This window comes from Pseudophryne corroboree, chromosome 11 (genome assembly GCF_028390025.1).
Source record: "Pseudophryne corroboree isolate aPseCor3 chromosome 11, aPseCor3.hap2, whole genome shotgun sequence".
NCBI lineage: Eukaryota > Metazoa > Chordata > Amphibia > Anura > Myobatrachidae > Pseudophryne > Pseudophryne corroboree.
In genome coordinates this window covers 259,634,980-259,661,484 of record NC_086454.1, presented here as the reverse complement: position 1 = coordinate 259,661,484, position 26,505 = coordinate 259,634,980, and the positions used below count along the sequence as shown (strand labels likewise).

The following is a 26,505-nucleotide window of genomic DNA, read 5'->3' as shown; positions in this document are numbered from 1 at the left end:
TTGAACCTGTCAATGACTTATGCTGAATGCGCTCCAGGTGACGTTTAAGTGAGGATGTTCCTAGGTGGTTAACGTCCTTACCCCTACTTATTACAGCGTGACAAAGGCAACACACGGCTTGACACCTGTTGTCCGCATTTCTGTTAAAATAATTCCACACCGAAGAGGTGATTTTTTTTGTAATTTGACCAGGCATGTCAATGGCCATATTCATCCCACGGACAACAGGTGTCTGCCCTGGTGCCTGACTTAAACAAACCACCTCACCATCAGATTCCTCCTTGTCAATTTCCTCCTCAGCGCCAGCAACACCCATATCCTCATCCTGATGTACTTCAACAGTGACATCTTCAATTTTAATATCAGGAACTGGACTGTGGGTGCTCCTTCCAGCACTTGCAGGGGGCGTGCAAATGGTGGAAGGCGCCACCCTGTCCCCGTCCAGTGTTGGGAAGGTCAGGCATCGCAACTGACACAATTGGACTCTCCTTGGGGATTTGTGATTTAGAAGAACGCACAGTTCTTTGCTGTGCTTTTGCCAGCTTAAGTCTTTTCATTTTTCTAGCGGGAGGATGAGTGCTTCCATCCTCATGTAAAGCTGAATCACTAGCCATGAACATAGGCCAGGGCCTCAGCCGTTCCTTGCCACTCCGTGTCGTAAATGGCATATTGGCAAGTTTACGCTTCTCCTAAGACGCTTTTAATTTAGATTTTTGGGTAATTTTAATGAACTTTTGTTTTTTGGATTTTACATGCTCTCTACTATGACATTGGGCATCGGCCTTGGCAGACGACGTTGATGGCATTTCATCGTCTCGGCCATGACTAGCGGCAGCAGCTTCAGCACGAGGTGGAAGTGGATCTTGATCTTTCCCTATTTTACCCTCCACATTTTTGTTCTCCATCTTTTAATGTGTGGAATTATATGCCAGTAATATATCAATAGCAATGGCCTACTGTACCGTACTGCTATATATATATATATATATATATATATATATATACTGGTGGTCAGCAAAATTCTGCACTGTCCTCCTACTATATACTGCGCACAACTACAATGCAGCATAGATATGGATAGTATACTTGACGACACAGAGGAAGAGCAATGGACTACTGACTGTATATAGGGGCACACTGCATGCTGCTGAATGCTGTGCTGTATTCTGCTGTACTGGCTGTGCTCTGTCCAGACTCACAAGTAGCTGTGCTCTGTATAGTGACTGTGTAGGGGGCACGCTACTGTATGCTGCGCTATACGCTGCTGTATACTTATAAACAGTATACATGTACTGTTTGGTGCACTTTACCCTAGTGCTCTCAGTCCACGTGCATCTAAAATGCCTGTGATCAACGCAGTTTGAACCAAGCGGCAAGTTAAAAAACACAAAATAAAATATATATTTCTATTGTTTGTACTGTTTGATACGCTTTGTTCACGTGCATCTGTAAGCCATGTGATCCACACAGTTTGAACCGAGCAACAAATTAAAAAACAGAAAAATAAAATATATATTTTTATTGTTTGTACTGTTTAGTGCACTTTACCCTACTGTCGCTTTGTTCTCGTCCATCTATAATCTCTTTGGCTCCATGCAATTTGAACCGAGCTGCAAGTTCAAAAACAGAAAAAAATTATATATATATATATATATATATATATATATTGTAAAAGAAAAGGAGAATAAGGTGATTTTAAGCGACCAATGGTGTCTTATGATTTAAAGGAGACTCGGATAAAATTATAAAAATTTAATAAAAATTACAATTAACACCAATACAGGGGTAACTAAAAATATGGCCTTATGTAAGGAACCATATATTAGTAAGAAATCATTAGGACTACAAAAAATTTTTTACATATAAAAAAATAGTATAAAAGTCAAAGTTAGTATAAAACTAGTATGACAAATTGATAAAAAACAAAGGGAAAAATTCCTAACAGTAAAAAGTTGGAAAGAAGATCAACATAAAAATTGTATAAATAAAGTTCCTTAGCTTTTTAAGAAGGTATGTGTCATAACACCCAACGCGTTTCGTCCTGCCTGGACTTCATCAAGGGGTGACTGGCAACTGGGACAGCTCATCTATATATACCTGACTAAATGAGGAAGTGGTTACTACATCACTTCCTGTCAATCAGCAGATGAAAAATTACATCACGTTTATATATATTAAAACAGAGAGATATGGGCCTGGCAGCATGATATACATGTGCTGTGCAGAACCAAGAGCAAGGAGAGAATATTGGCAATCCGTACCAAGGAGAGGTATGGAGAACGGAAGAAACTATCCACAGAGAAGACAAAATGTACAAACTACCAACAGATTCTCGGCATTACAAAGATTGGACTCAGCAAATGAGGAGGATTTTCTATCACCAGGCAAAAACACACGGTTCAAAACCATGACAAGAAATATTCCGAAGGAGAGAGTCACGAACACGACACCTCTAAAAAGAAGATTGGCAGAAGAAGAGGAAGACGAGGGGGCAGGAGGAACAAACCTCTACAACAGCAAAAGGAGACACCTCCACTAGGACATCCGGTACCCAAAGGTATATTTAATCTATCAAGTCACACACTATCAGAATATGAAAGTTCACTCTTGAATAAAGGACTCTCATATGCACCCACAAAAGGAATGAATAAGTTTGACGTTTTTATAGATTTGAATAAATTCGTACGGAAGTTAACACTTAAGAGGCATTTTCTCAAGAAAGAAAACGCGGTCATCCGTAATTACGATCAATCAAAATCAGGACTAAAACCCACTTCAAAATTTTACCCGTTGGAATCAAAGGGCCATAATGTGGGCATCTTCTACGATCTAGTTAAGAAAGATCTATGTGAAACTGAAATGGAGGTCATCAAAGGGAAAAATCTCACGAACAGAGAAACAAAGGCGATTAAGGATCTACAGGATAACAAAAACATCGTCATAAAATCTGCTGACAAAGGGGGGGGTTGGTCATTATGGACCGGGAGGCATACATTGCAGAAGCAAACAGACTATTGGGAGATAGAACTTCCTATACCCCACTCCCAGGAGATCCAAAAGACAGCTTCGTGGAAGAACTAAGAATCATACTCCTAAAAGCATTCAGAAGCGAGATTATAACTAAAGAAGAATACCAATATCTACTTAATTCCAACCCCACCACCCCCATCTTCTACTTCTTACCAAAGGTGCACAAATCTATGACAAATCCCCCAGGAAGACCTATTGTGGCAGGGATAGATTCACTGACGTCACATTTGTCCGAATATGTGGATATTTTCCTAAGGAAGCATGTGCTAAATCTACCAGCTTACTTGAAAGACACCACATCGGTTCTTAACCTGATGGACTCATTTAAGTGGAAAGACACCTATAGATGGATTACTATAGATGTCCAGTCGCTCTACACCTGTATAGAACATGATAAGGGTGTAGAGGCCTGCAATGAATTTCTCAGTAAAGACTCGGAGATCGCAGAGGAACACAGAACCTTCTTATGTGAACTGATGAATTTTATCTTGAAAAGGAATTATTTTAAATTTTTAGATACCTACTTTTTACAAATCTGCGGCACCGCTATGGGCACAATTTTCGCGCCCAGTTTTGCTAATCTTTTTATGGGAAATTGGGAAAAGGAGTACATTTTTAAGGATCACCAGTTCCAACAACATATTGCATTTTATAAACGGTATATAGATGACATTTTACTCATATGGGACGGTGACGGTGAAAGTTTTAAAGAATTCTTTTTGTATTTATCAAATAATTCCATGAATCTGCAATTCACTGCGAAGGAAAGTACAGATCAGATAGAATTCCTTGACCTAGTTCTGACACATACAGACAATGGAGTGACCATCAAGAACTACATTAAGGAAGTAGACATGAACAGCTATGTACATTACCGAAGTAATCATAGCCAACATTGGAAGAATAATATCCCCTTCTCTCAGTTCAACAGAATTGCTCGGAATTGTAAGGATACTGAGGACCGAGATCAACAACTGAGTGTATACACTGAAAGATTCAGGGAAAAGGGGTATCCGAACCATCTCCTGGAAGAAGCCAACCTGAAGGCCAAGAACTTGGAGAGGAAAAAACTGCTGGAATATAAACCCAAAGAAAAAGGTGATGAGACAGTAAGATTTGTCACCACGTACAGTAGACATGAGAACACCATTAAGAAGACCCTAAAGAAACACTGGAACATCCTCCTTATGGATCCCGTTTTGAAAGATTATCTCCCTAAAGACCCTGTAGTGGTATTCAGGAAATCACAAAACCTCAAAGATCTGGTGGCACCTAGCATGTTGAGGAACCCGGAAATACGATCAAGCATGCCTAAATGCGTCGGAAGTTATAAATGCGGCCGCTGCAATATATGCCGATACGTACACCCTAATAGGAAAACCTTCAAAAAAACCAACGGACCCAAGGATTACAGAATCAAGCAGTTTATCAACTGTAATACGATGTCAGTAATCTACATGCTGGAGTGCTCGTGTGGGATGAAATATATAGGGAAAACAAAGAGACCTCTGAAAATTCGCATTCAGGAACATATAAGAAACATCAAAAATAAAGTACTGACACACGCAGTACCGAAACACTTCCATACCCACCACAATTCGGACCCTGATGAATTAACCTTCAAGGGCATTGAGCTAGTTTCACTGGGCGAGAGAGGTGGTGATCTATCTAACCTCCTATCGAAGAGAGAAATGTACTGGATTTTTGAACTTAACACTATGCACCCGGAAGGCCTCAACGAAGGCTATGAAATAGCCCCCTTTTTATAACGTAAGCCAATCATACCCTCTTCCTAATTTTGGCAACCTACCTTTTCCACTGTAATTCCTCTACAATAAGGTCATTTCCTCCACCACGTTGTTATGTTGCGATACCTCTAAGAAAACCGTGCCAACTATACAGCCATACCGCACTGGAAATGCCCAATTCCGTCCGATCTTGGAAGCCAAGCAGTGCTGGGCCCAGCTAGTACATAGAAGGGGAACCATCATGGAAGACTGGGTGCTGTAACATATTGAGCAAGGACTATGAGGATATTGTATCAACCCTCTTACGTGGAATGTTTTATGCTCACTAAAGATGCTAGCATGCTCTAATATGGCTGATTATGTTGGAGGTGCTAGTATGCTCTAACATAGCTGGTTATATTAATACCAGGATATCTTAGATCACGCACTACTGTATCTGCGGCCATAGAACCACACTACTATCTATAGCATATGAATGACTGTACCCACCACATGTGTAATTAACATGCACTTAAATTATTTGCTATAACAGACCTCCTCATTACTCCTCCTCTATGTAATATTCCGTTACCACCCACCTAATTCTGTTCTTAATAAGGCACTTTAATCATTATCTAATGTGCATGAGCCATGCAAAGAACTTATACACCTGGAAACGGGGTATAAGTGTAATGTAGTAAAAACTCGTGTTTTTTCATAACAAATAGCATTCTTAAAATTACTTTTCTTTCTGTTTTCGGTCTATGAGTCCATTTCCAATAGAAAAAATCACATCAAATATGGCCGCCGCAACCACATGACTGCACAGAAAAGAATATAGAGGGGAAACCCTCCAAGAACATGGCCGCCGCTGTATGGACATTGTAATGAACGTCAGATGGGAGAATATCCACATGCGCAACCAACAGCCGGCGCATGCGCAGTGAGGACAACCGGATGCCGGAAGTGGGGCGGACGTGACGTCACCCACGATCCGGACAGGAAGTCCGCGATCACACATTTAAACAGTGACCTACACCTTTTTTAAAACATAGAAATGTCTCCTTATCAATGCGGTTCTGCACAGCACATGTATATCATGCTGCCAGGCCCATATCTCTCTGTTTTAATATATATAAACGTGATGTAATTTTTCATCTGCTGATTGACAGGAAGTGATGTAGTAACCACTTCCTCATTTAGTCAGGTATATATAGATGAGCTGTCCCAGTTGCCAGTCACCCCTTGATGAAGTCCAGGCAGGACGAAACGCGTTGGGTGTTATGACACATACCTTCTTAAAAAGCTAAGGAACTTTATTTATACAATTTTTATGTTGATCTTCTTTCCAACTTTTTACTGTTAGGAATTTTTCCCTTTGTTTTTTATCAATTTGTCATACTAGTTTTATACTAACTTTGACTTTTATACTATTTTTTTATATGTAAAAAATTTTTTGTAGTCCTAATGATTTCTTACTAATATATGGTTCCTTACATAAGGCCATATTTTTAGTTACCCCTGTATTGGTGTTAATTGTAATTTTTATTAAATTTTTATAATTTTATCCGAGTCTCCTTTAAATCATAAGACACCATTGGTCGCTTAAAATCACCTTATTCTCCTTTTCTTTTACACTTTACATGAAGCACCTTACCAATGCTTCTCTCTTTAAGGTGGAGCTGACGCCCAAATATATTTAAGGGAGTGTCTGAAATAAGGAGACCTTTTTTTACAATACCCTGGTCTGCAATCTAGTATAATTTGATATCGCGGTTAAGCGCCGACAAGCTATCCCCCACTACAATATATATATATATATATATATATATAAGAGATAAGCGGGTTCAGTTCCTCGAGATCCAAACCCCCCCCAAACTTCACGTGATTTACACGGTTCCGAGGCAGCCTCAGATCTTCCCGCATTGCTCGGTTAACACGAACGCGCCCGAACGTCATCATCCCGCTGTCGTATTCTTGCGAGATTCGTATTGCATATAAGGAGCCGCGCGTCGCCGACATTTTCACTCGTGCATTGGAGATGATAGCAAGAGGACGTGGCTGCGTTCTCTCAGTTTCTGTGTTCAGTGTGCTGCAAATATCTGTGCTCAGTGTGCTGCAAATATCTGTGCTCAGTGTGCTGCAAATATCTACGTTCCCTGCCTCAAAACGCTCCATATCTGTGCTGCATTGTAGTTGTGCGCAGTATATAGTAGGAGGATAGTGCAGAATTTTGCTGACCACCAGTATATATATATAGCAGTACGGTACAGTAGTCCATTGCTCTACCTCTGTGTCGTCGTAAATTCTGCACTGTCCTCCTACTATATACTGCGCACAACTACAATGCAGCACAGATATGGATAGTATACTTGACGACACAGAGTTAGAGCAATGGACTACTGTACCGTACTGCTATATATATATATATATATCTATATATATATATATATGAAAACCAGAAACACCCTTATCCTGCGCTGTATATATATATATACTGTTGGTCAGCAAAATTCTGCACTGTACTCCTACTATATACTGCGCACAACTACAATGCAGCACAGATATGGATAGTATACTTGACGACACAGAGGTAGAGCAATGGACTACTGTTCCGTACTGCTACATATATACTGGTGGTCAGCAAAATTCTGCACTGTCCTCCTACTATATACTGCGCACAACTACAATGCAGCACAGATATGGATAGTATACTTGACGACACAGAGGTAGAGCAATGGACTACTGTACCGTACCGCTATATATATATATATATATATATATATATATATATATACTGGTGGTCAGCAACATTCTGCACTGTCCTCCTACTATATACTGCGTTCAACTACAATGCAGCACAGATATGGATAGTATTCTTGACGACACAGAGGTAGAGCAATGGACTACTGTACCGTACTGCTATATATATACTGGTGTTCAGCAAAATTCTGCACTGTCCTTCTACTATATACTGTGCACAACTACAATGCAGCATAGATATCGATAGTATACTTGACGACACAGAGGTAGAGCAATGGACTACTGTACCGTACAGCTATATATATATATATATATATATATATATATATACTGGTGGTCAGCAAAATTCTGCACTGTCCTCCTATATACTGCGCACAACTACAATGCAGCACAGATATGGATAGAATACTTGACGACACAGAGGTAGAGCAATGGACTACTGTACCGTACTGCTATATATATATACTGGTAGTCAGCAAAATTCTGAACTGTCCTCCTACTATATACTGCGCACAACTACAATGCAGCACAGATATGGATAGTATACTTGACGACACAGAGGTAGAGCAATGGACTACTGTACCATACTGCTATATATATATTATATATATATATATATATATATATATATAGTGGTGGTCAGCAAAATTCTGCACTGTCGTCCTACTATATACTGCGCACAACTACAATGCAGCACAGATATGGATAGTATACTTGACGACACAGAGGTAGAGCAATGGACTACTGTACCATACTGCTATATGTATATATACTGGTGGTCAGCAAAATTCTGCACTGTCGTCCTACTATATACTGCGCACAACTACAATGCAGCACAGATATGGATAGTATACCTGACGACACAGAGGTAGAGCAATGGACTACTGTACTGTACTGCTATATATATACTGGTGGTCAGCAAAATTCTGCACTGTTCTACTATATACTGCGCACAACTACAATGCAGCACAGATATGGATAGTATACTTGACGACACAGAGGTAGAGCAATGGACTACTGTACCGTACTGCTATATATATATATATATATATATATATATATACTGGTGGTCAGCAAAATTCTGCACTATCCTACTATATACTGCTCACAACTACAATGCCTCATAGATATGGATAGTATACTTGACGACACAGAGGTAGAGCAATGGACTACTGTACCGTACTGCTATATATATACTTGTGGTCAGCAAAATTCTGAACTGTCATCCTACTATATACTGCGCAGAACTACAATGCAGCACAGATATGGATAGCATACTTGACGACACAGAGGTAGAGCAGTGGACTACTATACCGTACTGCTATATATATACTGGTGGTCAGCAAAATTCTGCACTGTCCTACTATATACTGCGCACAACTACAATGCAGCACAGATATGGAGAGTATACTTGACGACACAGAGGTAGAGCAATGGACTACTGTACCATACTGCTATATATATATATATATATATATATATATATACTGGTAGTCAGCAAAATTCTGCACTGTCCTCCTACTATATACTGCACACAACTACAATGCAGCACAGATATGGATAGTATACTTGACGACACAGAGGTAGAGCAATGGACTACTGTACCGTACTGCTATATATATACTGGTGGTCAGCAAAATTCTGCACTATCCTACTATGTACTGCGCACAACTGCAATGCAGCATAGATATGGATAGTATACTTGACGACACAGAGGTAGAGCAATGGACTACTGTACCGTACTGCTATAGATAAACTGGTGGTCAGCAAAATTCTGCACTGTTCTACTATATACTGCGCACAACTACAATGCAGCACAGATATGGATAGTATACTTGACGACACAGAGGTAGAGCAATGGACTACTGTACCGTACTGCTATATATATACTTGTGGTCAGCAAAATTCTGAACTGTCATCCTACTATATACTGCGCACAACTACAATGCAGCACAGATATGGATAGTATACTTGACGACACAGGTAGAGCAGTGGACTACTGTACCGTACCGCTATATATATACTTGTGGTTAGCAAAATTCTGCACTGTCCTCCTACTATATACTGCGCACAACTACAATGCAGCACAGATATGGATAGTATACTTGACAACACAGAGGTAGAGCAATGGACTACTGTACCGTACTGCTATATATATATATATATATATATATATACTGGTGGTCAGCAAAATTCTGCACTATCCTACTATATACTGCTCACAACTACAATGCAGCATAGATATGGATAGTATACTTGACGACACAGAGGTAGAGCAATGGACTACTGTACCGTACTGCTATATATATATATATATATATACTGGTGTTCAGCAAAATTCTGCACTGTCCTACTATATACTGCGCACAACTACAATGCAGCACAGATATGGATAGTATACTTGACGACACAGAGATAGAGCAATGGACTACTGTAAAATACTGATATATATATACTTGTGGTCAGCAAAATTCTGAACTGTCATCCTACTATATACTGCGCACAACTACAATGCAGCACAGATATGGATAGCATACTTGACGACACAGAGGTAGAGCAGTGGACTACTGTACCGTACTGCTATATATATACTGGTGGTCAGCAAAATTCTGCACTGTCCTACTATATACTGCGCACAACTACAATGCAGCACAGATATGGATAGTATACTTGACGACACAGAGGTAGAGCAATGGACTACTGTACCATACTGCTATATATATATATATATATATATATATACTGGTAGTCAGCAAAATTCTGCACTGTCCTCCTACTATATACTGCACACAACTACAATGCAGCACAGATATGGATAGTATACTTGACGACACAGAGGTAGTGCAATGGACTACTGTACCGTACTGCTATATATATACTGGTGGTCAGCAAAATTCTGCACTATCCTACTATGTACTGCGCACAACTGCAATGCAGCATAGATATGGATAGTATACTTGACGACACAGAGGTAGAGCAATGGACTACTGTACCGTACTGCTATATATATATATATATATATATACATATATATATGTGGTTAGCAAAACTCTGCACTGTCCTCCTACTATATACTGCGCACAACTACAATGCAGCACAGATATGGATAGTATACTTGACGACACAGAGGTAGAGCAATGGACTACTGTACCGTACTGCTATAGATAAACTGGTGGTCAGCAAAATTCTGCACTGTCCTACTATATACTGCGCACAACTACAATGCAGCACAGATATGGATAGTATACTTGACGACACAGAGGTAGAGCAATGGACTACTGTACCATACTGCTATATATATATATATATATATATATATACTGGTGGTCAGCAAAATTCTGCACTGTCGTCCTACTATATACTGCGCACAACTACAATGCAGCACAGATATGAATAGTATACTTGACGACACAGAGGTAGAGCAATGGACTACTGTACCATACTGCTATATATATATATATATATATATATATATATATATACTGGTGGTCAGCAAAATTCTGCACTGTCGTCCTACTATATACTGCCCACAACTACAATGCAGCACAGATATGAATAGTATACTTGACGACACAGAGGTAGAGCAATGGACTACTGTACCGTACTGCTATATATATACTGGTGGTTAGCAAAATTCTGCACTGTCCTACTATATACTGCGCACAACTACAATGTAGCACAGATATGGATAGTATACTTGACGACACAGAGGTAGAGCAATGGACTACTGTACCGTACTGCTATATATATACTTGTGGTCAGCAAAATTCTGCACTGTCCTCCTACTATATACTGCGCACAACTACAATGCAGCACAGATATGGATAGTATACTTGACGACACAGAGGTAGAGCAATGGACTACTGTACCGTACTGCTATATATATATATACTGGTGGTCAGCAAAATTCTGCACTGTCCTCCTACTATATACTGCGCACAACTACAATGCAGCACAGATATGGAGTGTTTTCAGGCAGGGAACGTAGATATTTGCAGCACACTGAGCACAGATATTTGCAGCACACTGAGCACAGATATTTGCAGCACACTGAACACAGAAACTGAGAGAACGCAGCCACGTCCTCTCGCTATCATCTCCAATGCACAAGTGAAAATGTCGGCGACGTGCTGCTCCTTATATGCAATACGAATCTCGCAAGAATACGACAGCGGGATGATGACGTTCGGGCATGTTTGTGTTAACCGAGCAATGCGGGAAGATCTGAGTCTGCCTCGGAACCGTGTAAACCACGTGAAGTTTGGGGGGGTTTGGATCTCGAGCAACTGAACCCGCTTATCTCTAATATATATATATATATATATATATATAATTTTTTTTCTGTTTTTGAACTTGCAGCTCGGTTCAAATTGCATGGAGCCAAAGAGATTATAGATGGACGAGAACAAAGCGACAGTAGGGTAAAGTGCACTAAACAGTACAAACAATAAAAATATATATTTTATTTTTCTGTTTTTTAATTTGTTGCTCGGTTCAAACTGTGTGGATCACATGGCTTACAGATGCACGTGAACAAAGCGTATCAAACAGTACAAACAATGGAAATATATATTTTATTTTTTGTTTTTTAACTTGCCGCTTGGTTCAAACTGCGTTGATCACAGGCATTTTAGATGCACGTGGACTGAGAGCACTAGGGTAAAGCGCACCAAACAGTACAAGTATACTGTTTATAAGTATACAGCAGCGTATAGCGCAGCATACAGTAGCGTGCCCCCTACACAGTCACTATACAGAGCACAGCTACTTGTGAGTCTGGACAGAGCACAGCCAGTACAGCAGAATACAGCACAGCATTCAGCAGCATGCAGTGTGCCCCTATATACAGTCACTATACAGCACAGCCACTTGTGAGACTCGGCACAGCACAGTCAGTATAGCAGAGTATAGTACAGCATGCATCAGCAAGCATGGTGCCTCTATATACAGTCACTATACAGCACAGCCACTTGTAAGACTCTGGGCACAGCACAGCCAGTATAGCAGAGTATAGTGCAGCATGCATCAGCATGCAGCGTGCCTCTATATACAGTCACTATACAACACAGCCACTTGTAAGACTGGGCACAGCAAGTATAGCAGAGTATAGTTCAGCATGCATCAGCATGCAGCGTGCCTCTATATACAGTCACCATACAGCACAGCTACTTGTGAGACTCTGGACACAGCACAGCCGGTATTGCAGAGTATAGTGCAGCATGCATCAGCCTGCAGTGTGCCACCATACACAGCTACCAGGGCCAGACTGCCCATCTGGCACTTTTGCCTGAAGTACCTGTTCTAACAAAAAATGGGGGAATGCTGCAGGTCCACTACCCCATGACTCACGGCGGGCCCCCTCTGTGCAGTGTTCATGCGCCCCTGCCTGTAATGTGCATTTCAACAAAATGGGGGCATGTGGCAAGTCCACACCCCCCTGACTCGCAGCACGCCCCCCTGCGCTGTATGCCCCTCATGCACGAGAGTGCCAGGGCCGTATTCTGGCCCCAGTCTGTCCCTGACAGTTACTATACAGCACTGCCACTTGTGAGACTCTGGACACAGCACAGACAGTTCAGCAGAGTACAGCGCAGCAAATGGCAGCATGTGTTAGACTGAAATGGCACAGAGTCTCAGCCGCGGTACCTCAAATATAATATACAAGGGGAAAAAAGTTGCAGGTGCACTATCTCACACTAGCTCAACCTGTAATAACCAAAGGCTTTTAGCATAATTCTGGCCAGGGCTATGAGCTTACCCACCGTGCCAAGGTAGCCTCTCATTGGGTAAGTTCCTAACACCAACTATAGGGGTTCAGATCCGGGGGGCAGGACACCCCAGAGCCAAATAAAGGGTTAAAGAGGTAGGAGCAGCTGTTGTGAATGATATGAGAAGTAAAAGAAAATTATGTGAAAGTGTTATATATAAAACAAACTAAGTGCCACAGTGTATTGAAAAAGTGTTAGATTGCGATGCCCCAGGGACGTCCAGCCATGGCAGGTACAGGGAGCCCCGCACCCCAGAGAATCCCCCCAATATTGTAATAACCAAAGGCATATAGCATAATCCTAGCCAGGGCTATGAGCTTACCCACCGCGCCAAGGTAGCCTCTCATTGGGTAAGTCCCTAACACTAACTATAGTAGTACAGGGTCGGGGGGCAGGACACCCAAGAGCCACCCAGCCAACCAACCTCATATATAATCCAAATCCCGCGAGAATCCGACGCCGGGAGTAAGACGCTCAGCCTCGATGTGGGATGCGAGTTTGACGGGAACACCTGAGCCGCAGCTCAGGTGGACTCGGATATAGATTCCAAGGAATCAAGACCGCTTATCTCTATAAATTTGCACGTTTATTATGTGAAATATGTCAATTTGTACCTATAAAATGTCCTGGTCACAAAAGCAATGTTTGAAGGGAATAAATCCCATTTTCTGTACTTTTGAGACACAAGCAATTAAGAAATAAAAATTTTGTTACATAATGTAATTGCTCCATTGCGTGATAATTGGCCATTGCATACAAACATGAATTAGGCCCTTTATCTTTCTCTAAGGCTTAGTAAATAGATGCCATAGTGAGCACACCAGCATTACAGCTATTAGGACTGTATATATCAGGGGCATCCAAACTAAGGTCCATGGGCCAAATGCGGTACCCCACCTGCTCCAATGTGGTCCTCTGACTGGACCAGAGTTAGGAGCCTTCAATCCGCTCTTACACCCCTGCGCCTCCACCACGTCATGTACTAATAGCTGTGTATACCCTACTCAAGAGGCAGGAAAAGCTGAGTGGACATCCCCTGAATGGAAACAGCAGTCTGCCCAAGTGGCCTGCCCCTAAGTACACATCTGAACGACACATCAGCGGACCCACTGTCGCGCCAACTGAGCAGCCGATCTGCTGCTCATCTTGACGGTCAGGAAATCCAGCTGGACAGGCAGTTGAATTTGCCCACCCATTTGTGACATCAGCCCCCTGCAGCATGTGTACGGGTGGTCGGTGGACCCCCCGTGCACACAGCCAGATGCTCCAAAATATCTGCAGCTATATTGAGCATCAGCTGTGCTGCACAGCCAACGCAATATGTCTATGAATGACGTCGTTCGCCAACGTGCTTGCAATATAACGGCCAGTGTGTACCCAGCTTAAGGAAATCTCCAATCCAACCTGGGGTCTCTCACCCAGCAGCAGAGTCAGACACAGAGCAGACAAGGACTGGAGCCTGCTTCTGAGTAGAATAGGGATTACACCATGAGGGAGATAGGGATCTGGGTAGTGATTGGGGCTTTCATCTGAGGGAGGACAGGCACTGGGGACTGTATATCAGAAGAAATCCTGTATGATGGGGCAGGGACAAAGGGGTCTATACACTAAGATTTGGAGAGAGATAAAATGGAGAAGGAGAAAGCACCAGCCAATCATCTCCTAACTGCCATGTTACAGGCTGTGGGAGGAATATATGATACTGGCACTGATCGTGCCGATGTAGGTCTTTCTGCTTCATCGCTTTACAGAGGTGAAGCAGGAAGCACTGACAATTAAACGTATGGTCATCTAATTTGCTGGAGTGGAGGAGTGCTGATGTGCAATGTCTCTCCCCGGCCAGCTCCAGTGTGCATGCGTGAGATCTTGCTACTCACGCGAGATCTCACATGCAGCCAGAGCCGGCATGCTGTTCCTTGTAGTGCCAATGGGAGATCCTGGGGGTGGCTCCTGGGTAAGTTAGCTCTCTGTCTGGAAGTGTTTTAGTAATAGCCTTTATCATGAGGCCTACTGTGACAAATTACATGGCCCTATGTGGGCACTGCTATTATGTAGGTTAGGACTGCTGTATCGGAGAAGCCGTGACGTGGCCAGCAGCTAAACATGTGTTTGCAAACATTTGTGACTAATTCTCTGAATTTTATTACCAGATAGGTTCAGGGATGGTTACAGGTAATTTTCAGTGTGCGGAAGGGAATTTAGGGGTGGGGATTTGCACCCCCCTCCTCTCTGTCTGTTACTCACGCGAGATCTCACATGCAGCCAGAGCCGGCAGCTGCCGCAGCCTGGGACAGCGCTGTACCTGCTGTGGTGTATGGGTAGGGGCATAACTAGAACTTTGTGGGTCCGTAGCAAAATCTTGGAAGGGTCCCCTCCTCCCCTAACTACTACTGCAATGAATACTGAATGCAAGCTGCCATGGCCGGTGAATATGGAGGAGGTGGGGGGGAATGTAACAGAGAACATATTGGGACAGTGGTGAGTGTCAGTACTCACTTCGCACAGTGTATAATGTGTGTGTTGGGTAAGGGGGTGCAGAGCACATATTGAGAGGGGCTGTACACAGCACTGCATAATGTGTGTGTGTGTGTGTGTGTGTGTGTGTGTGTGTGTGTGTGTGTGTGTGTGTGTGTGTGTGTGTGGTTGTCACTGTGGACAAATATCGGGGTGGGGTTTACAGTACTTAGCCTCAGTGGTGCAAGTATGCGGGTACGCTCGGTTACGGAGTACCCTTAAGAATTTGGCAGTGGGTATGCAGTACCACCTGCCACACACTTTGCCATTGCCACAATTATAATGTGCCACAAAGCAACAAGATCATGGTGCTTGGCAGCATGACGGCTCCTCCCACTTTGTCAGGGTTACTGGGAGTGCGACGGTGGCTGTATTTTCCTGTTATAATGGAGGCATTACTATATATTGTTATAAATTGGGGGCATTACTATATATTTCTATTATACTGGAGGTATCACTATATATTTCTATTACTAGGCGCTTCATCGCGCCCTACGGGCGCTCTTCACACTGTCGAAAGGGGCTACGCCCCCTTAACCCCTGCACGCCTTGCTGGGGTTCAATATTTGTATGAGTATTACCTGCATTCCTAGGTTTGTTAGTGGTTAAATATTGCACGACGAAAGAGCTTCAGATGGTGAAGGGGGTGTAGGCCCTTGCGACGGCGTTAACGGTGCCTGCAGGGCACGATGTACAGAATGTAGCGGGTGCGGGGGGGGGGGGGGGGGGGGCGCGGATGAGGCAGGGAGTATGTAGATGCTGCGGGTGGAGGGGGGGCGGTGGATGCAGGTGGGGGGGTGCAGGACCTATAACTGTGTGATTGTATGTGTAACAATATATAGGACACGGATAAGGATGCATGTGGTATAGACATACCGGCATGAAGAGGTAAATGGTGTCATTAGACACAGAGGGGAGTGCTGGTACAATGCGGAACAGAGGCAGCTGTGTCCTCTCTCTACACCGTACCATCCTTCAGGTGTAGCAACACGGACATGTTGCGCACGCAATGTCTCCACGCGGCCACAGGTGCACCAGTCCCCTCTGCATGCGCTATGTGCGCGCCCCCCTCAGGTGCAGTAGGAGGAGGGTGCGCAGGCTGGAGCTGCTCCCAGGGCCAATGGCCATGGGCAGCGCGATCATCTGCTTGGTGCTGGGCTTGCGCCCTGCGCTTGCTGAGTGAGGGATAGGGAGGAGGCGGCAGAGCGGAGCATCACCAATATACCGGTAACTACGGTGAGCACCGCAGGGGGTTACGGCTCCTGTTCTCCTGGTGAGGGTATGTCAGGGAGGTATCAAGGAACCGGTGGTATGGACCCTGTATGGGACGCAGTGGGGTAGGGAGGGGACACAGAGACGTAGGGCCATAGGGAGGTGATACAGAGACGCGGGGAGGTAGGAAGGGGATTGAGAGACGCAGAGCGGTAGGGAGGGGATAGAGAGAGGCGTGGCGGTAAGGAGGGGATACAGAGACGCAGGGCAGTAGGGAGGGGATACAGAGACGCTAGGCGGTAGGGAGGGGATACAGAGACGGGGGGGCGGTAGGGAGGGGATACAGAGACGCGGGGCGGTAGGGAGGGGATAGAGAGAGGCGGGGCGGTAGGGAGGGGATACAGAGATGCAGGGCGGTAGGGAGGGGATAGAAAGACGCGGGGCGGTAGGGAGGGGATAGAGAGACGCGGGGTGGTAGGGAGGGGACAGAGAGACGCGGTAGGGAGTGGATAGAGAGACGTGGGGCGGTACGGAGGGGACAGAGAGACGCGGGGCGGTAGGGAGTGAATACAGAGACGTGGGGTGGTAGGGAGGGGACAGAGAGACACGGGGCGGTAGGGAGGGGACAGAGAGACGCAGAGCGGTAGGGAGGGGACAGAAAGACGCAGAGCCGTAGGGAGGGGACAGAGAGACCCGGGTCGGTAGGGATGGGACAGAGAGGAGGGGCGGTAGGGAGGGGACAGACAGATGCGGGCGGTAGGGAGGGGACAGAGAGACATGGGCGGTAAGGAGGGGACATAGAGACGCGGGCGGTAGGGAGGGGACAGAGAGACGCGGTAGGGAGGGGACAGAGAGACGCGGTAGGGAGGGGATAGAGAGACGCAGAGCGGTAGGGGGGGGATAGAGAGACGCGGGGCGGTAGGGAGGGGATAGAGAGACGCGGGGCGGTAGGGAGGGGATACAGAGACGCAGGGCGGTAGGGAGGGGATACAGAGAAGCGGGGCGGTAGGGAGGGGATAGAGAGACGCGGGGCGGTAGGGAGGGGATACAGAGACGCAGGGCGGTAGGGAGGGGATACAGAGACGCAGGGCGGTAGGGAGGGGATAGAGAGACGCAGGGCGGTAAGGAGGGGATAGAGAGAAGCGGGGCGGTAGGGTGGGGATACAGAGGTGTAGGGAGGAGGGGATACAGAGACATGGGGCGGTAGGGAGGGGATACAGAGACATGGGGCGGTAGGGAGGGGATACAGAGACATGGGGTGGTAGGGAGGGGATACAGAGACGCGGAGCGGTAGGGAGGGGAAAGAGATGCGGGGCGTTAGGGAGGGGAAAGAGAGATGCGGGGCGTTAGGGAGGGGATAAAGAGACGCGGGGTGGTAGGGTGGGGATACAGAGGCGTAGGAGGAGGGGATACAGAGACATGGGGCGGTAGGGAGGGGATACAGAGACATGGGGCGGTAGGGAGGGGATACAGAGACGCGGGACGGTAGGGAGGGGAAAGAGAGACGCGGGGCGGTAGGGAGGGGAAAGAGAGATGCGGGGCGTTAGGGAGGTGATAGAGAGACGCGGGGTGGTAGGGAGGGGATAGAGAGACGCGGGGCAGTAGGGAGGGGATAGAGGGACGCGGGGCGGTAGGGAGGGGACAGAGACGCGGGGCATAGGGAGGAGGGGAAACAGACGTAGGGCGGTAGGAAGTGGATACTGAGACGTGGGGCGGTAGGGAGGGGACAGAGAGACGCGGGGCGGTAGGGAGGGGACAGAGAGGTGGGGCGGTAGGGAGGGGACAGAGAGACGCGGGGCGGTAGGGAGGGGAAAGAGAGACGCGGGTGTTAGGGAGGGGATAGAGAGACGCGGGGTGGTAGGGAGGGGATAGAGAGACGCGGGGCGGTAGGGAGGGGATAGAGGGAGGCGGGGCGGTAGGGAGGGGACAGAGACGCGGGGCATAGGGAGGAGGGGAAACAGATGTAGGGCGGTAGGAAGTGGATACTGAGACGTGGGGTGGTAGGGAGGGGAAAGAGACGCGGGGCGGTAGGGAGGGGATAGAGAGACGCGGGCGGTAGGGAGGGGACAGAGAGACGCGGGGCGGTAGGGAGGGGACAGAGAGGTAGGGCGGTAGGGAGGGGACAGAGAGACGCGGGGCGGTAGGGAGGGGACAGAGAGGTGGGGCGGTAGGGAGGGGATAAAGACACGCGGGGCGGTAGGGAGGGTCCCAAGTGAGGAAGCTGATGAAGAAAGGGGGGAAGTAGTGGAGGGGGTGGACTTGTGTAAAGTGGCGACCAGACATAGATACAGTGGCTAGGATGGTTGGAGGGACTCACCGTTGGGGCTGTGGGTGGCTGCTGCAGGCTGTGAAATAGTCCAGTATCCAGAGGCGTCACCAGGTGTGGGAGAGCAGTCTGTACTATGACATTTTCTCCCCCGCACCCCCCCCTCGCACGGCGAAACAGGGGCTTGGCCTAAAGTAAAAGGGGCGTGGCCTCGCGGGTATGTTCTCTCTCGCTCCGGGGGTGTTTCCGGGTTGCCTGTAGATGCTGGCAGCCCCCGGAGACTGGAGTGTGTGTGCCGGCTGTGTGACAGGAGGCGAGTGCTGCAGGAGATGACGTCACTGCAGCACTCGCCTCCTGTCACAGCAGGAGAGCGGACAGCTGGATGTGTGTGGAGGAGGCGGCGGGTGTGTGTACACGGCGCAGGGAGGGCTATGAAAGCCTTCTCCTGCGCCACCCGTCCCTCCTAATGTCTATGCCTGTTTCAGCAGCTGTTGTTGTTCGGCCTGCGCCGTGGCCGGGGAGTCAGAGTTGCTGGGGGGGGGGGGGGAGGGAAGGGTTGTGAGATGGACAGGCAGCAGGAGCAGAGACTTGCTGCACATGTGGTGGGCAGGGTTCTGTGACTCCGCCCACCGCTGTGACTCCGCCCAGCGTTACGGCCAGGCACAGAATCACACACTTGGGCTAATATATAGGAGATACTGGAGGCATTACTATAGATTTTTAGCTTTACCTCCAGAATCTCCAAAAAAAGGGGCTGTGTCATGTGGCCACGCCGCTAGTGTCATGTAGCCACTCCCACTAGCAGCATGTGTGTGGCAACGCCCCATCACACCACATGACCACACCCATTTTTCATCACTCAGTACCCATAAGAAAATATTTCTACTTGCACCACTGCTCACATGACAGACAGGAGGACAGCGACGGCAGCGGTGAGTAGGGGAGGGGGGCATGTTATACCTGGCACTGGGGGGGCATGTATACCTGGCACTGGGGGCATATCTGGCACAGGGGGGCATATATACCTGGCACTGGGGGATATCTGGCACTGGGGGGGGCATGTTATACCTGGCACTGGGGGATATCTGGCACTGGGGGCATATCTGGCACAGGGGGGGTATATATACCTGGCACTGGGGGATATCTGGCACAGGGGGGCATGTATACCTGGCACTGGGGGCATATCTGGCACAGGGGGGCATATATACCTGGCACTGGGGGCATATCTGGCACAGGGGGGCATATATACCTGGCACTGGGGGATATCTGGCACAGGGGGGCATGTATACCTGGCACTGGGGGCATATCTGGCACAGGGGGGCATATATACCTGGCACTGGGGGATATCTGGCACAGGGGGGCATGTATACCTGGCACTGGGAGATATCTGGCACTGGGGGGGCATGTTATACCTGGCACTGGGGGATATCTGGCTCTGGGGGGGCATGTTATACCTGGCACTGGGGGATATCTGGCACTGGGGGGGCATGTTATACCTGGCACTGGGGGATATCTGGCACTGGGGGGGCATGTATACCTGGCACTGGGGGATATCTGGCACTGGGGGGGCATGTATACCTGGCACTGGGGGATATCTGGCACTGGGGGCATATCTAGCACAGGGGGGCATATATACCTGGCACTGGGGGATATCTGGCACTGGGGGGGCATGTTATACCTGGCACTGGGGGGGGGCATGTATACCTGGCACTGGGGGATATCTGGCACTGGGGGCATATCTGGCACAGGGGGGCATATATACCTGGCACTGGGGGATATCTGGCACAGGGGGGCATGTATACCTGGCACTGGAGGATATCTGGCACTGGGGGCATATCTGGCACTGTAGGGGCATTTCTGTATCTGGCACGGGGGGCAATGTATATCTGACACAGTGGGGGCATTTGTGTATCTAGCACTGTGGGGCAATGTGTATCTGACACTGTGAGGCAATGTATGGCACTCTGGGAGCATTTCTGTATCTGGCACTGGGGCAATGTGTATCTGGCACTGTGGGGCAATGTGTATCTGGCACTCTGGGGACATTTGTGTATCTGGCACTGTGGGGCAATGTGCATCTGGCACTGTGGGGCAATGTGTATCTGGCACTCTGGGGACATTTGTGTATCTGGCACTGTGGGGCAATGTGTATCTGGCACTGTGGGGCAATGTGTATCTGGCACTGTGAGGCGATGTGTATCTGACACTCTGGGGACATTTGTGTATCTGGCACTCTGGGGACATTTGTGTATCTGGCACTGTGGGGCAATGTGTATCTGGCACTGTGGGGTTATATGTATCTGGCACTGTAGGGCAATGTATATCTAGCACTGTGGGGCAACGTGTATCTGACACTATTGGGGTCATACGTGTATCTGCCCCTCCCCCATATGTGTATCACGCCCCCATTTTCATTGGCCACGCCCCATGTGGCATTTGGCCACACCCATTTTTTTTTGCGCGCACACAGTACCCGTAAAACATTTTTTCTACTTGCACCACTGTATTTAAGGAATATTAGACCTGTAACCTCTCATTCAGCTGACAATACAGGAGAGGCTGCACATCAGTGGTATGTTACATGTCTTCATATTTATGTTAGGATTGTTCAATTTCTGTGGCAATTTTACAGTAGATTGTGATGTATTGGCTGACAGGATTTCCTACCCATGTTATTTAAGTAATATTAGATCTTTAACCTCTTATTCAGCTGATAATATAGAAGAGGCTGTACATCAGTGGTATGTTACATGTCTTCATACTTACGTTAGGATTGTTTAATTTCTGTGGTAATTCCATTTGAAATGGTGATAAGTGCAATTGATATTATTGTATATCTTTATTTTTATAGTCACATACACTGTCAAATCTTGATAAAGACGCCGGTGAGCGTCGAAACGCGTTGATACTAGAGATGAGCGCCTGAAATTTTTCGGGTTTTGTGTTTTGGTTTTGGGTTCGGTTCCGCGGCCGTGTTTTGGGTTCGAACGCGTTTTGGCAAAACCTCACCGAATTTTTTTTGTCGGATTCGGGTGTGTTTTGGATTCGGGTGTTTTTTTCAAAAAACACTAAAAAACAGCTTAAATCATAGAATTTGGGGGTCATTTTGATCCCAAAGTATTATTAACCTCAAAAACCATAATTTACACTCATTTTCAGTCTATTCTGAATACCTCACACCTCACAATATTATTTTTAGTCCTAAAATTTGCACCGAGGTCGCTGTGTGAGTAAGATAAGCGACCCTAGTGGCCGACACAAACACCGGGCCCATCTAGGAGTGGCACTGCAGTGTCACGCAGGATGGCCCTTCCAAAAAACCCTCCCCAAACAGCACATGACGCAAAGAAAAAAAGAGGCGCAATGAGGTAGCTGACTGTGTGAGTAAGATTAGCGACCCTAGTGGCCGACACAAACACCGGGCCCATCTAGGAGTGGCACTGCAGTGTCACGCAGGATGGCCCTTCCAAAAAACCCTCCCCAAACAGCACATGACGCAAAGAAAAAAAGAGGCGCAATGAGGTAGCTGTGTGAGTAAGATTAGCGACCCTAGTGGCCGACACAAACACCGGGCCCATCTAGGAGTGGCACTGCAGTGTCACGCAGGATGTCCCTTCCAAAAAACCCTCCCCAAACAGCACATGACGCAAAGAAAAAAAGAGGCGCAATGAGGTAGCTGTGTGAGTAAGATTAGCGACCCTAGTGGCCGACACAAACACCGGGCCCATCTAGGAGTGGCACTGCAGTGTCACGCAGGATGGCCCTTCCAAAAAACCCTCCCCAAACAGCACATGACGCAAAGAAAAAAAGAGGCGCAATGAGGTAGCTGTGTGAGTAAGATTAGCGACCCTAGTGGCCGACACAAACACCGGGCCCATCTAGGAGTGGCACTGCAGTGTCACGCAGGATGTCCCTTCCAAAAAACCCTCCCCAAACAGCACATGACGCAAAGAAAAAAAGAGGCTTTTTACTGATATTTGGTGTTTTGGATTTGACATGCTCTGTACTATGACATTGGGCATCGGCCTTGGCAGACGACGTTGCTGGCATTTCATCGTCTCGGCCATGACTAGTGGCAGCAGCTTCAGCACGAGGTGGAAGTGGATCTTGATCTTTCCCTAATTTTGGAACCTCAACATTTTTGTTCTCCATATTTTAATAGGCACAACTAAAAGGCACCTCAGGTAAACAATGGAGATGGATGGATTGGATACTAGTATACAATTATGGACGGGCTGCCGAGTGCCGACACAGAGGTAGCCACAGCCGTGAACTACCGCACTGTACTGTGTCTGCTGCTAATATATAGACTGGTTGATAAAGAGATAGTATACTCGTAACTAGTATGTATGTATAAAGAAAGAAAAAAAAACCACGGTTAGGTGGTATATACAATTATGGACGGGCTGCCGAGTGCCGACACAGAGGTAGCCACAGCCGTGAACTACCGCACTGTACTGTGTCTGCTGCTAATATATAGACTGGTTGATAAAGAGATAGTATACTCGTAACTAGTATGTATGTATAAAGAAAGAAAAAAAAAACACGGTTAGGTGGTATATACAATTATGGACGGGCTGCCGAGTGCCGACACAGAGGTAGCCACAGCCGTGAACTACCGCACTGTACTGTGTCTGCTGCTAATATATAGACTGGTTGATAAAGAGATAGTATACTCGTAACTAGTATGTATGTATAAAGAAAGAAAAAAAAACCACGGTTAGGTGGTATATACAATTATGGACGGGCTGCCGAGTGCCGACACAGAGGTAGCCACAGCCGTGAACTACCGCACTGTACTGTGTCTGCTGCTAATATAGACTGGTTGATAAAGAGATAGTATACTACTAATATTATATATACTGGTGGTCAGGTCACTGGTCACTAGTCACACTGGCAGTGGCACTCCTGCAGCAAAAGTGTGCACTGTTTAATTTTAATATAATATTATGTACTCCTGGCTCCTGCTATAACCTATAACTGGCACTGCAGTAGTGCTCCCCAGTCTCCCCCACAATTATAAGCTGTGTGAGCTGAGCAGTCAGACAGATATATAATATATATAGATGATGCAGCACACTGGCCTGAGCCTGAGCAGTGCACACAGATATGGTATGTGACTGACTGAGTCACTGTGTGTATCGCTTTTTTCAGGCAGAGAACGGATATATTAAATAAACTGCACTGTGTGTCTGGTGGTCACTCACTATATAATATATTATGTACTCCTGGCTCCTGCTATAACCTATAACTGGCACTGCAGTAGTGCTCCCCAGTCTCCCCCACAATTATAAGCTGTGTGAGCTGAGCAGTCAGACAGATATATATATATAATATTATATATAGATAATAGATGATGCAGCACACTGGCCTGAGCCTGAGCAGTGCACACAGATATGGTATGTGACTGAGTCACTGTGTGCTGTGTATCGCTTTTTTCAGGCAGAGAACGGATTATAAAGTAAACTGCACTGTCCTCACTAGTAAACTCTCTCCACTCAGTCTCTACACTTCTACAGTAACAGTACTCCTCCTAGTCAGCTCCAGTAAATCTCTCTCAGTCTCTTATAATCTAAATGGAGAGGACGCCAGCCACGTCCTCTCCCTATCAATCTCAATGCACGTGTGAAAATGGCGGCGACGCGCGGCTCCTTATATAGAATCCGAGTCTCGCGATAGAATCCGAGCCTCGCGAGAATCCGACAGCGTCATGATGACGTTCGGGCGCGCTCGGGTTAACCGAGCAAGGCGGGAAGATCCGAGTCGCTCGGACCCGTGAAAAAAAACATGAAGTTCTGGCGGGTTCGGATTCAGAGAAACCGAACCCGCTCATCTCTAGTTGATACAGTGCCTATTTGATGTTTTTTACCTGGCATACACATGAGGTAAAACTTATGACATATTGATACCCGGGTCATATTTGTCAGCTGGTTCCATCTCAAGTTTTCTTCCATGGTATGGCTGGTCGTTCATGTGTATTTTATTCTTAAATAAAGGGGTTAAGCTTTGCCCTAATTGGCTCCCTTTTAATTTTTTCATTCACGTACACGAGTGATACTCATTCTGAGTGTATTGGTTAAAGAAGAAAGTCCACATCTCTAAAGAAACCTTTATGTGTTTTCTACTTCGCTTATACAAGTAAGCATACATGTACGAATTTCCTGTTTCGTTGGCATGACATCACTTTGGGTGATCCTATAAGAAGGTGGACGTTGGAACTCTTTCTGGGATTTTTCTCAATGACTTATTCTTCTGCCCCACACAGTGGGAAGAACTATTTCATATAGACAATATTACACTATATTGTGATTTATGTCTTTTTGTTCCATGTGAAACTAATATCTTGGCAAGAACTATACAATCAAGGGGACATTTGGAGCGCAGAAAGTGAGGTTGTACTTTTTCTATTACATAATTAGCAAGTGTTGGGATTTTAATCTCCGGAATGCAGCTGTCAGTATTTTGACAGCCGGCATAACGAGCGCCAGGATATCGTATAATAGATATATATATATATATATATACACCTCTCCCTAATGATAACCCCTGACCTTAACCCACACAGATAAACCTTATTTCCTATCCCTAATACCGTAACTCCAGTACCCTAACCCAAACCGATAAATTATGAGGTTACCTGGGGGTTAGGTATTTCTCTGGGGGGGTATGGTGCTGACTATTTGCCTAGGGTGCAGAGAACCCTTGCACCGGCCCTGAGTGTTTGGGCCCTCATTCTGAGTCGTTCGCTCGTTCTTTTTTTTCGCATCGCAGTGAAAATCAGCTTAGAGCGCATGCGCAATGTTCGCACTGCGACTGCGCTAAGTAATTCTGCTATGAAGAAAGGATTTTTACTCACGGCTTTTTGTTCGCACCGGCGAACGTAGTGTGATTGACAGGAAATGGGTGTTACTGGGCGGAAACACGGCGTTTTATGGGCGTGTGGGTGAAAACGCTACCGTTTCCGGAAAAAACGCAGGAGTGGCCGGAGAAACGGGGGAGTGTCTGGGCGAACGCTGGGAGTGTTTGTGACGTCAAACCAGGAACGACAAGCACTGAACTGATCGCACAGGCAGAGTAAGTCTGGAGCTACTCTAAAACTGCTAAGTTTTTTTTGTTCGCAATATTGCGTAAACTTCGTTCGCACTTTTAAGATGCTAAGATACACTCCCAGTAGGCGTAGACTAAGCGTGTGTAACTCTGCTAAATTCGCCTTGCGACCGATCAA

At 46.2% G+C, this 26,505-nt stretch overlaps 1 pseudogene; it reads left to right on the top strand.

Moving 5' to 3' along the window:
* The first annotated feature begins 4,924 nt into the window (after window positions 1–4,924).
* On the top strand, window positions 4,925–5,043 carry LOC134971350 (5S ribosomal RNA; annotated as a pseudogene).
* The last annotated feature ends 21,462 nt before the right edge of the window (window positions 5,044–26,505 follow it).